General features: G+C 45.3%; 1 protein-coding gene across 1 annotated transcript in view; it reads right to left on the bottom strand.

Annotated features, from left to right (window-relative positions):
- LOC124799190 (protein madd-4-like) overlaps positions 1-14121 on the bottom strand; it is a 571457-nt gene that overhangs the window by 347624 nt on the left and 209712 nt on the right. The window lies entirely within an intron of this gene.

Raw genomic sequence — 14121 nt, 5'->3', positions numbered from 1 at the left:
TGTGAAGGGTGGTGGCAGCTGTCTGCGTGCAAATACAGATCAGTGTGCGTTGTCTTCCGATACACCCCATGACCTAGGGTGCCGTCAGCCCTTTCCTTGACCAAGACGTCAAGGATTGGTAATTTACCCTCCGTTACAGTCTCCATAGTGAATTTGATGTTGGGGTGTATGGAGGTCAAGGAGTTTATCCATACAATGTGGACAGATGACGAACGTGTCGTCCACGTAACGGAAAAAAGCAAGTAGGTTTCCATTCGGATGACGACAGGGCTTCCTCCTCGAAGTTCTGCATGTACAAATTCTCTACCACCGGTGAGAGTGGGCTACCCATGGCAACTCCCTCCGTTTGTTCGTAGTATTTTCCATTAAAAAGAAAATACGTGGAAGTCAAGACATGCCTAAAAAGGTCAGTGGTCTTCTCGTCAAACTTCTGACTAATCAATTCTAGTGACTGTCGCAGGTGTACCCTCGTAAACAGGGAAACGACATCAAAACTCACCATGATATCTGACTCATCCAACCTGAAGCTATCAAGGCGTTTAACAAAATCTACGGAATTACGGATATGATGAGGGCATTTACCCACATAAGGACTTAATATTCCCGTCAGGTATTTGGCCAACTAATATCTAGGTGCCCTGATGTTGCTGACAATGGGGCGTAATGGTACCGCCTCTTTGTGAACCTTCGGGAGTCCATATAGTCTAGGCCAGGGATTCCCAAAGTGGTCGATACCGACCCCTTGGGGTCGATATCGGTTTCCTAGGGGTCGACATAAACGAAAACTGATTTTGGGGGGTCGACGAGGTCTAAAAATCGACCCCTATTAAATTAACACAAGTTCTTATTTAAAACTTTCAAGATAGGTAGGTACTGTATTGTTTATGTTGTGTTACGTATACGAAGAATAATTAATATTTTTGTAGGAAATAGCATTGTTGTAGTAATGTAAGGTCTCAAGTTCGTACAAGATGGAAAACTCGGCAAGTCTGTTGAAAATCAACGAACATGGAGATTTAAGGTTGCTACTCACCAATATTGAACCGGATGTAGCTAGATTGGTAGATAGTCACCAGGTTCATCCATCACACTGAATGTTTTATTTTCTCTTTGCGAATTAATACTTTTTTAAATATAATTTCCTACCTACTTAAGATTCTTTAAGTACTTAATTTGTAATAATCATTATAAATTAAACTTGATATTTACTGAATTGTATGTCATTTTATTTTGTTAAATTTTGATGAGAAAATGAAGTCATTTTTACTCACTTAACCAAGTGCAAAGTCTTCCAATTGGTACCTTAGTACCTAGGTATTTTGTGTCAATAGGAAAAAACTAATGATAAGCCCCCTTATTCATTCTGCTAACTTAAAGCATTGCTAATTCTCACTCTGTCTTCTTCTATTGACCTGTCAGAATGAAAAATAACACTCTGTAGCAGCTGTTTTAAGTTAGCGGACTATTATGAATAAGGGGGTTGATCTTAAAAGTAGGTAATTTGGCCATGGGAGTCTGAGGTAACAGTTCATTTTGGAAAAGGTGTCACTTGTCCAAAATAGTTTGGGGATCCCTGGTCTAGGCGGTACCGGACCTTGGGGTAACAATTTCTTAGCGTCACCCTCCGGTAAATCTGCGTCCTTGAGAAGCGACCTCGTCTTGTTCTCCACCTTCTTTGTAGGGTCAACGCTGATCTTCCGGTAGGAATCGTCATTTAGGAGGCTCTGCGTCTTATCAGTGTAGTCCTTATGGGCGACGACAACTGTAGCATTGCCTTTGTCAGCCGGTAAGACAACAATTTCAGAGCGCTCCCTCAGATCACGAATGGCCGCCCTCTCTTTACTATTGATATTTGACTTCATCGGCTTGGATTTCGTCAACGCACGACACGTTTCACGACGTATTTCCTCAGCTGATTCAGGCGGAAGCCGAGCTGCAACCTGTTCAACAGCACTAGCAATTTCTGCGACCGGGGTGAACTTGGGGGTGGGAGCGAAGTTGAGACCTTTCTGCAAAACCGAGACCGCATCATCACTCAACACCATGCCACTCAAATTGATGACAGTCTTGCACGGAACCTGCAGAGATGGTTTGTCAAGGAGACGTGAGAACTTAGCTGTTTGACGTCCGTTGCCTTCTTATGGGCGGAATCAGCTGCAACCCAGGTGACACCATCAATCCAATCCCAGGAAAAAGAAGTGAAATTACTAGCCAGTTGCAAATGTAGTCTGAGTAATTCCTGTGAGATAAACTCAAGGCTACGGCGGGTGAATCGCACTCTCTCACGTACCAATGCGAGGCTGGCTCGTTTCTTGATTCTCTTAGCTGCTGCAGAATCGATGTGAATGCATAACCTTAGCAAAATTTGGAACAACATTCTCGGAACGACATCTCTTTAGAAAGGCAAGAGTACTTAGCAAACGACATCTACGGTGGGGCAACTTTTCAAATTTCTTCATGCTGCGGTACATCTCCTCCCCGTAAAGGTGTATGATGTGATTTTTTATCCCGACGTATTTGATAATCAAAATACCCACGGGTGTACTGCCGGTCTATAGTGTCCAACGGGCACAATATTTCGGCGATCATACATGTCGCCATCATCAGGTGAACTGACGGACTGAGCTCCTGTGAATGTGCCGGCACGGAGATCCGTACGCTATGGCTGCTCAGAGGGAACCGGGTTCGCTCGCGGCGGCGTTGACGAAATCCAAGCCGATGAAGTCAAATATCACCAGTAAAGAGAGGGCGGCCATTCGTGATCTGAGGGAGCGCTCTGAAATTGTTATCTTACCGGCTGACAAAGGCAATGCTACAGTTGTTATCTCCCATAAGGACTACACTGATAAGACGCAGAGCCTCCTAACAGACGATTCCTACCGAAAGATCAACGTTGACCCTACAAAGAAGGTGGAAAACAAGACGAGGTCGCTTCTCAAGGACGCAGATTTACCGGAGGGTGACGCCAAGAAATTGTTACCCCAAGGTCCGGTACCGCCTAGACTATATGGATTCCCGAAGGTTCACAAAGAGGGTGTACCATTACGCCCCATTGTCAGCAACATCAGGGCACCTACATATTTATTGGCCAAATACCTGACGGGAATATTAAGTCCTTATGTGGGTAAATGCCCTCATCACATCCGTAATTCCGTGGATTTTGTTAAACGCCTTGATAGCTTCAGGTTGGATGAGTCAGATATCATGGTGAGTTTTGACGTCGTTTCCTTGTTTACGAGGGTACCCCTGCGAGAGTCACTAGAATTGATTAGTCAGAAGTTTGACGTGAAGACCACTGACCTTTTTAGGCATGTCTTGACTTCCACGTATTTTCTTTTTAATGGAGAATACTACGAACAAACGGAGAGAGTTGCCATGGGTAGCCCACTTTCACCGGTGGTAGCGAATTTGTACATGCAGAACTTCGAGGAGGAAGCCCTGTCGTCATCCGAATGGAAACCTACTTGCTTTTTTCCGTTACGTGGACGACACGTTCGTCATCTGTCCACATTGTATGGATAAACTCCTTGACCTCCATACACCCCAACATCAAATTCACTATGGAGACTGTAACGGAGGGTAAATTACCAATCCTTGACGTCTTGGTCAAGAGAAGGGCTGACGGCACCCTAGGTCATGGGGTGTATCGGAAGACAACGCACACTGATCTGTATTTGCACGCAGACAGCTGCCACCACCCTTCACAGAGGAATGGCGTACTTAAAACTCTAGTACATAGTGCGCGCACTATCTCTGACGCAGAGAGTCTACCCCAGGAATTGGAACATCTGAGAACTGTATTTCGAAAGAATGTGTACTCAAGAGTGGCAGATTCAACGTGCTCTCCGCCCAACCACTGCAGCACAACCTGTGGAGATTGGTGAATCACGAGGGAGGAGGTAGGCACTGCGTTTATTCCATATGCAGACGCACTCTTGGGGAAAATCGCCCGCATTTTGAAGAAACACCGTCTCGGAACTGTGTTTGTCCTCCGAATAAAACTCGTGAACTGGTGGGGAGCGCCAAAGATGACCTCGGTTTGAGGAAGGCCGGCGTGTACCGTGTCAATGTGGCAAGTCGTATATTGGTCAGACGATGCGTACCGTCGAGGATCGATGCCGTGAACACCAGAGGCACACTCGACTGATGTATCCGAGCAAGTCGGCGGTCGCCGAACATTGTTTGTCGGAAAATCACGCTATGGAGTATGACCGCACGAGGATTCTGGTACAGACGTCTTGATACTGGGACAGCGTTGTTAGAGAGGCCATCGAAATTCGCACCAATGACGACCTCATAAACCGTGACTGTGGCTATAATCTTAGCAAGGCTTGGGAATCAGCGATTGGGTTAATCAAGAGGAAATCGAGCAAACGTATAGTTGTGACGACCACGGCGGACAGAGCCATCACTCCGACGTCATCTCAGACGCCGTCGCAATCTGTTCCACCGCGCGACCGTAGCACGGGGCGCGGACGGCGGAGGGAGCGCGCCGCGGGCGGAGGGTATTTAAATGTTCCGCCGCCGCGACCGAACCCAGCTCCCTCTGAGCAGCCATAGCGTACGGATCTCCGTGCCGGCACGTTCACAGGAGCTCAGTCCGTCAGTTCACCTGACGATGGCGACATGTATGATCGCCGAAATATTGTGCCCGTTGGACCCTGTAGACCGGGAGTACACCCGTGGATATTTTGATTATCAAATACGCCGGGAGAATCTCAAGAATCACGTGTAATGAGATTCCTCTCAACAGCGAGTAGTTCGCCTTCCCTATTGTTCGCACATGCATTGACAATGCGCTGACGCATGTTGTCGTGCGCTTGTCTGTGGATCACGATAGCAAATATCCTTCAACTTTCCCCACAGAAAGAAATCCGGGGGCGTCAGATCCGGTAAACGTGCGGGCCATGGTATGGTGCTTCGACGACCAGTCCGCCTGTCATGAAATATGCTATTCAGTACCGCTTCAACCGCACGCGAGGTATGTGTCGGACATCCATCATGTTGAAAGTACATCCCCTATCTGTCATGCAGTGATACATGTTGTAGTAACATCGGTAGAACATTACGTAGGAAATCAGCATACATTGCAATATTTAGATTGTCATCGATAAAATAGGGGCCAATTATCCTTCCTCCCATAGCGCCGCACCATACATTATCCCGCCAAGGTCGCTGATGTTCCACTTGTCGCAGCCATCGTGGATTAGCCGCGACAGCAGCTAAAACACTTACTTGGGCATCATCATTTGTTTCAGGTCGTGGTTGACGTTTCACATGTGGCTGAACACTTCCTGTTTCCTTAAATAACGCAACTATCCGGCGAACGGTCCGGACACTTGGACGATGTCGTCCAGGATACCGAGCAGCATACATAGCACGTGCCCGTTGGGCATTTTGATCACAATAGTCATACATCAACACGATATCGACCTTTTCCGCAATTGGTAAAAGGTCCATTTTAACACGTTTAATGTATCACGAAGCAAATACCGTCCGCACGGGCAGAATGTTACGTGATACCACGTACTTATACGTTTGTGACTATTACAGCGCCATCTATCACAAAGCGAAAAAAGTGGTCCAACTAAAACATACATATTTCTTTACGTACTACACGAATATGTAATACAATTTGGGTTCCTATTTTAAAAAACGCAGTTGATATCCGTTTGACCTATGACAGCGCCATCTAGCGGGCCAACCTTAGCGCCATCTGGTTCCCCCCTTCATGCTAGACGAGTTTCATTCTTTGTAGTTTTTTCGTTTGATGCTAATTTCGTGAGATATTTGTCCCGGTCAAGATCAATGGACTACCCTGTATATTATTTCTCAAGTCAACACCCTTTTTTACAAGACATATTGATCGTATAGGGATGAATGAGGAATCGTTAGTTAGGTTTTTTAACCGATTTCTGACACTGCATATCGATTTTGCGCTAAAACATGGCATTTGTGAAAAATTTTTACATAAAAGAGACGTCTAACAATCATAGGAAAAGAGCATCATGGACACAGAGTTTCATACCGGGAATTTAGGAAGGTAACTTATTAGTCAGAAATAAGAGACTCCTTTTTCATATTATCTAATTACAAACAGCGTTTTATTTGTTTTAAAGTACTTAGTGACTGGATAATTTGTATACAGCATGGTCACTGATAATAACTACGACCACTGCGGTAGTTCAGTATCTCTGTCGTAAAAATTGACTTTTCTAAACGAAACGACAAACATATTTGTCATTTTAGCTTTGAATTGTGATTCGCCTGTTGCTACTACGGACTAATATGCTTACTGTAACTGAAAATACACTACGTGATCAAAAGTATCCGGACACCTCGCTGAAAATGACTTACAGGTTAGTGGCGTCCTCTATCGGTAATGCTGGTATATGGTGTTTGCCCATCCTTGGCCTTGATGACAGCTTCCACTCTCGCAGGCATTAGTTCAATCAAGTGCTGGAAGGTTTCGTGGGGAATGGCAGCCAATTCTTCACGGAGTGCTGCACTGAAGAGAGGTATCGATGTCGGTCGGTGAGGCCTGGCACGAAGTCAGCTTTCGGAAACATCGCAAAGGTTTTCTATGGGATTCAGGTCAAAGCTCTGTGCAGTTCAGTCCATTACAAGGACGTTATTGTTTTGTAACCACTCTGTTACAGGCCGTGCATTATGAACAGGTGCTCGATCGTTTTGAAAGATGCAGACGCCATCCTCGAATTGCTCTTCAACAGTGGGAAGCAAGAAGGTGCTTAAAACATCTGCGCTGTGATAGTGCCACGTTAAACAACAAGGGGTGCAAGCCCTTTCCATGACAAATACGCCCACACCATGACACCACCACCTCCGAATTTTACTGTTGGCACTACACACGCTGGCAGATGACGTTCACCGGGCATTCGCCATACCCACACCCTGACATCGAATCGCCACATTGTGTACCCCGATTCGTCACTCTATACAACGTTTTTCCACTGTTCAATCGTCCAATGATTACGCTCCGTACACCAAGCGAGGCGTCCTGTGTGATGGTCTGGATAGATATCTGCCTATTACACATTACAGCCCTCTTCAACTGTCGGCGGTCTCTGTCAGCCAACACACGAGGTCGGCCTGTACGCTTTTGTGCTGTACGTGTCCCTTCACGTTTTCAGTTCACTATCACTTCGGAAACAGTGAACCTATGGGTGTTTTGGAGTGTGGAAATCTCGCGTACAGAGGCATGACACAAGTGACACCCAATGACCTGACCACGTTCGCAGGAATACATCATTCACATTCGCTTGATTCGACGATACTAGTCTTACCGTTCCTTTTAGTGTTGTATTGCGAAACCGTTGCCGCTGGGGTAGCCGCGCGGTCTGGCGTCTTGTCACGGTTCGCGCGGCTCTTACCGTCATAGGTTCGAGTTCTCCCTCGGGCATGGGTGCGTGTGTTGTCCTTAGGATGGGTTACTTTAAGTTAGATTAAGTAGTGTGTAAGCCTAGGGAACGATGACCTCAGGAGTTTGGTCCCATAGTCCTTACCACAAACTTCCAAATTTGCGAAACCGCCGAATGGTGTTTACATGTCAATGGCACATTAGATGGATACGCCGTATTCGACGAATATTTACTGTTTGCACGATATACGGGAGAGAATTATTAGAGCATGTGCTCCTATAAGTGCCGAAGTGATAAGTAATACCACTCAATCCACGATAAGAAGATTGCAGCACTTCATGATACCAATGGTCATCAATTCTAACACCTCCTGTAAATGGACGTTCGTGCCACCTTTTTGACCCTCGTTGACCTTCAAAGACGTTACTGTTAAACATCAATAAAATGTGCTCGGGTTTTCAGCCGCGTTAATTGCTTAAAACTACACGAGCTTTCGGCCAAGCACTCCTTGGCCATTGTCAAGTGGTATGACTGCCAGTGGGCTGTTGGTGCGCCCTTATATACGCTAGCTGCCGGCTGTGACGTCACTGGTGTCCGTGACATTGCCATATATGGGCATGTCTAGAGTCGGCGTTCGATGTGCCCTCTTCAACGGCGCGATCGCTGGATCCCACGCAGCGCTGAGCTGCAAGCCACCGTCTCTATTCAGGGTGTTTGCGGTAATTTTTATTTCAATAGCTTCCTTTATTAAACTGTCCCAGAAGCCGTTAGTGCGGGCCACGACAGAGGTATCGTCAGATTTTATGTGGTGACCGTTTTCTAACGCATGCTCAGCTAACGCAGATTTCTCTGGATAGCATGGGCGATAACACCTCTCATGTTCTTTCCTGCGTTGTTCCACAGTGCGCACTGTTCGTCCGATGTACTTCTGGCCACACTCACAAGGTATTTCGTAGACTCGAGGTGTTGTGAGACCTACTGCTTCTTTAACTGGTCTCAGTAATTGACGGATTTTCGTTGGAGGCCTGAAGACTGATTTGATCTTGTGTCTTTTCAACAGGCGGCTTATCTTGCCCGACACAGAGCCACAGAATGGCAGCAAAGCAAGTTTCTTTTCCTGCTCTGCGTCGGTGGTCTTATTCTGATATTTCCCAGAAATCACTTCTTTTACTTGATGGGCGCTGTAGCCGTTATTCCCGAAAACCTTGCGTAGGTGGCTCAGTTCATGGGGCAGGTTATCGTCGTATGATATTACTTTTGCACGATGCATCAATGTTTCTAATACTGTGCCCTTCTGTGCTGGATGATGATGGCTGGTGGCGTGCAAGTACAGGTCTGTGTGGGTGGGTTTTCTGTTGACGCTGTGGCCGCCGTAAACGCAATGGGTGCCTTGGCCACAGCGTCTACAGAAAACCCACCCACACAGATCTGTACCTGAACGCCACCATCTAGCAACAAAAAACCAACGTCATATTATGGCCCCCGTTGTCCCATGCAACATTTGTCCCACGTGTGTGTGTGTGTGTGTGTGTGTGTGTGTGTGTACACTCGTTTTCATATACAGGGTGAGTCACCTAACGTTACCGCTGGATATATTTCGTAAACCACATCAAATACTGACGAACCGATTCCACAGACCGAACGTGAGGAGAGGGGCTAGTGTAATTGCTTAATACAAACTATACAAAAATGCACGGAAGTATATTTTTTAACACAAACCTACGTTTTTTTAAATGGAACCATGTTAGTTTTGTTAGCACGTCTGAACATATAAACAAATACGTAATCAGTGCCGTTTGTTGCATTGTAAAATGTTAATTAGATCCGGAGATATTGTAACCTAAAGTTGATGCTTGAAACCTCCGACGTTCAGTTGCGTGTTGTAACAAACACGGGCCGCGGTTGGTGAGCAGCATCTGCAGGGACATGTTTACGATGACTACCGTGTTTACGAGTGTGGCTGTAGTGCACTGTTGTGGTTTGGTCTATCTGTCGCAGTGTCCGCATGTAGCGCTTGCTGCTATTGTTATTCTGCATTCGTCTCCCCACGCAGACCAACTGTAGTACACCGTGTTACCAGACGTCTGTGATAGTGTAGTGTTGTAGGAACTGTGACCATGGTGTATTCGAACTCTGAAAAGGCGGAGATGATACTCATCTATGGCGAGTGTCGACGAAATGGAACTGAAGCCTGCAGGGTATATGCAGAACGGTACCCGGACAGAGAGCATCCAACGTGCTGCACATTGCAAAACATCTATCTTGCGCAACCGAAAGTAGCAAAACCACAACTTCTGCAATACGAGCCAAATAAATATATAGGACGCTGTAGCAGAGGCAGCGAAAACTCCTAAGTCCCAATCAAGGTCACGCGCTGCTCGACGCGTAACACATATCTAACACGTACTTACGTACATCTACCGCCAACAGGTATGGTCGTAGCACGCAAACGGGTCCGTAACAGGCCCGTCACAGGAGAAGCGGGTGCAGTTGGTGTGTTAGCTGCTGTTGGCATGAACCCACACATGAGTACACGGGACGTTGCGAGAGCCGGTTCAAATGGTTCAAATGGCTCTGAGCACTATGGGACTTAACAGCTGTGGTCATCAGACCCCTATAACTTAGAACTACTTAAGCCTAACTAACCTAAGGACATCACACACATCCATGCCCGAGGCAGGATTCGAACCTGCGACCGTAGCAGTCGGCGAGAGCCGGTGGACTAAGTGAAAGTAGTGTCATGCGCATACTGCATCGTCACCGCTTTCACCCGTTTCATGTGTCGCTACACCAGCAATTACATGGTGATGACTTTAATCATCGAGTGCAATTCTATCAATGGGCATTAACAGAGAATGCGTTGCAGTTCTACCTGTTTACCGATGAAGTGGGTTTCACAAACCACGGGGCAGTGAATCTACGGAACATGCATTACTGGTCCATGGACAATCCTCGCTGGCACAGACAGGTAGAGCGACAGCGACCGTGGACTGTAAATGTATGGTGCGGAATCATTGGCGACCACCTCTCATTGGTTCTCGCTTCATTGCAGGGGCCCAAACAGCTGCAACATACATCGCGTTTCTACAGAATGATCTGCCAACGTTGCTCGAAAATGTCCCACTGGAAACGCGTCGACGTATGTTGCATCAGCATGATGGTGCACCTGCACATTCCGCAATTAACAATAGGCTGACCCTTGGTAGGATGTTCGACGGGCGTTTCATAGGACGTGGAGGACGCATAAATTGGCCAGCCCGTTCTCCTGATCTTACACCTCTAGACTTCTTTCTGTGGGGTACGTTAAAGGAGAATGTGTACCGTGATGTGCCTACAACCCCAGAGGATATGAAACAACGTATTGTGGCCGCCTGCGGCGACATTACACCAGATGTACTGCGGCGTGTACGACATTCATTACGCCAGAGATGGCAATTGTATGCAGCAAATGATGGCCACCACATTGAACATATATTGGCCTGACATGTAGGGACACACTCTATTCCACTCCGTAATTGAAAACGGAAACCACGTGTGTACGTGTACGTCACCCCTCATGGTAATGTACATGTGCGTCAGTGAAAAAGACCAATAAAAAGTAGTATGTGGACGCAGTGTGCTGTTCCAGTCTCTTCTGTACCTAAGGTCCATCACCGTTCCGTTTGGATCCCTACGTAATTCGGTGCTCTCCGATACACACGATCGAACAGCGGAGGAGTGGTACTCAAGCGTCAACTTTAGGTTACAATATCTCCGGATGTAATTAACATTTTACAATGCAACAAACGGCACTGATTACGTATTTGTTTATATGTTCAGATGTGCTAACAAAACTAACGGGGTTCCATTTAAAAAAACGTAGGTTTGTGTTAAAAAACATACTTCCGTGCATTTTTTTATGGTTTGTATTAACCAATTACACTAGCCCCTCTCCTCACGTTCGGTCTGTGGAATCGATTCGTCAGTATTTGATGTGGTTTGCGAAATATATCCAGCGGTAATGTTAGGTGACTCACCCTGTATATAGTTTGCATGGGATCCTCAGTGCGCGATTCCTACTCACGTTTGGCCAATTTTTAAAGATGTTTCCTCTTCATTGCCACAACTACCCTTATCCCAACGACTACACTTACTCCAATTACTGTCACGATTTAAAACTATAAAAATGCGAAAGCTTTGCGCGTGTCCCTGGTTGTTCTTAATTACTAGATCATTTGGATAGATGAGGATACTGTAGAGGTAGGCGAGGACCAGACTGAGCTGCGCTCAACAGCTGGGGCTCCGTTAGCTGAGAGCAGGCAGGGAGCGATACTCAGCACCCGCCAGGGTAGCCGAGAGCGCTAAAGCCCGTCTCACACGGAGCAAGGTTCGCCGTAAGTTTGCGAGATGGCGGGCATGCCTGCCGGCTTGCAGGCAAAGGAGCCGGCTATCTTTCATGCCGAAGCTCTCCCACGGTGCAAGATCGTCAGCTAGTTGTGTTGTGATCGGCTGCATGTCGTATCGAACGAAGATGGCTGCTTCAGGTACAGATGTTCAGAGCAATCTGGCGTTTTTAGCTGTTTTGGTGCTAAACGATGCAGAAATGCATGCTAATGAGAGAAGAAGAAAGAAAGAATGGACGAAAAACTGGATTAAGAGGAGAAACGCTGGAAAAGGTGTGCGCTCCATGCTTCATAAAGAGTTGAGGTTAATTCGCATAACACCTACTTTTGTTTGAAAAGTATGATCATTTCATTACTGTTTGATTTTATAAATATACCAATAATGACTGTTATATACGACTTTATTTTATAGGATAGAAGATCGTAAATCCTTTGCAAATTTTATACAAATGGATGTATTGGTATTTGCAAAACGAGTTGTAACAACAACTGTACATATAATAATTTTTTCTTCTGATTTTCGATAAATTAGTGTAAGCAATGTTTTGATTTCATTTCTTTTTCTTTTCGTGTCATTATGTTAAAGAAACTGTAAGCAACTTTCGATGTGAATATTAATATTTATGTCAAATTTCAAGCAATGCTATAACAGAATTGAAGTGTAACCCATGTTGAATCTATTGTAACATGTTTAAAATTGTAATTGTGCGCCTGGTCCATACGTAGGCAATGTATTAGGATATGTGGAATGTAAAACCTTTGGTGAATACCCTGTCTGTAGGGGAGCGGTAAAAGGTGGAGGCAGGCGAGCGCGGGAAAATGCACACGGGCGCGGCACGGCATAACGGGCTCAGCAGAGTTAGTCGGAATTGGGCATCGGTCTGAGAAACACGCTCTGGATCGAGGACGCTCTCCTGGAAAACGTGATTTCATTGAGCCTCGGATGTGCTGTTTCCGACGACTATACAGCATGGCTATATTCCATAGGCACTAAATGGAAAAGGATTGCGACGCTAAGAAGAAGCAAAGTGCCGATACATCAAGAGCCATAGCTGTGATTGTATGTGTGCTGTGCGCCTCGCCATCTCGCCACCCGCCAACCGCCGCATCGACACGAACAGGTTGAAACATTTAGTACTGTATCCGTGTGGACCAGTGTTACTTTTGTTCCTGACTGTTCAATAACAACTTAACTTTTACCAGAATTGTCCTATCAGTTAACTATCCTCACAACTAACCTAGACAGGGTCCTTTCCACATGTTGTGCAATCCGAGTGTCCCGAAATGAAGATGTAAAGTTTATGTTAATAATACTTACCTGCAGACCTATCTATGTTAGAATGATGTTTAAGGAACTTTATTGTTAATGAATATACAAGTAAAGAACATAGGCCTGACAAAGTTGGAAGATAATGTTGAAATTGGTTTAGTAATGAAGTTTAATTAATTTGAGACAAAAATAATGGTAGTTAAATAAGCAAGAAATAAGACAAAACGAGTAGTAATTCATATATTGGAAACCTTGAGTGCTTAATGACTTCAATAGTCAAAGAATTTTAATACAGTGACAATTACAGTTTCAGGGTCCCCCCCCCCACCCCCCCTTTTCTTTTCTATTCATTTAAATTCTGAAGTGTACTGAACTGATTTGACCAGCAAAGTTAAAGTCAATATAAAACCTAAATTTATCAGTGTTTTACTCTTCTTAAAATTGACATTGTATGTGTGTTTCAAAAGTGCTATTTCTAGGGTAACCTATGCCCGATTTCAGTCGGATCAATAGACAAAACGCAGTTTGTAGTAATCATTATAGTGTAATGTTGTGTATTTATTGCTTGTCCAAATTAGTACAGAAAGGGAAAATATTAGTTCAGTAGATTTTTCTGGTTCTAAAATTTACCATATAATGCAGTATTACTACGTGTTGTTATGCTTGTACGTACATCCACTTGTACAAGTAAAAAAACTCACTTAATGCCTAATTAGGCTGGCGACCGTATTATTAACAATTGGTAGCATCTGCTGTGTATGTTTCTTGCCCGTCCTAACGTGTAGTTGCACTTTAGGCATGCTTGACGTATCATTGTTGTTACTGAGTGGGTGTAAGTCTGATTTTGCCTCCATTCAGGTACACGCGGTCAACATATTTACTAAAATCCTTTCTTATAAGGTGAAGCCCGTCAACTTACCATAGTACAGGCTTTAAAAAGTTAACGTACGCCCGAGCGTAGACGTTACAGAGTGCCTCTGCACTCAAGTGTTTATTATAATAGTTTGCGCTTTTCACGACGTACAGACACTGTTCTTCCCTATAAGTACATATCAGTGCTTCAATCGCTTCCATGGACCACTGCAGTGCC

The sequence above is a fragment of the Schistocerca piceifrons genome, chromosome 5 (genome assembly GCF_021461385.2).
Source record: "Schistocerca piceifrons isolate TAMUIC-IGC-003096 chromosome 5, iqSchPice1.1, whole genome shotgun sequence".
NCBI classification, from domain to species: domain Eukaryota; kingdom Metazoa; phylum Arthropoda; class Insecta; order Orthoptera; family Acrididae; genus Schistocerca; species Schistocerca piceifrons.
This window is presented reverse-complemented; position numbering and strand designations above follow the sequence as displayed.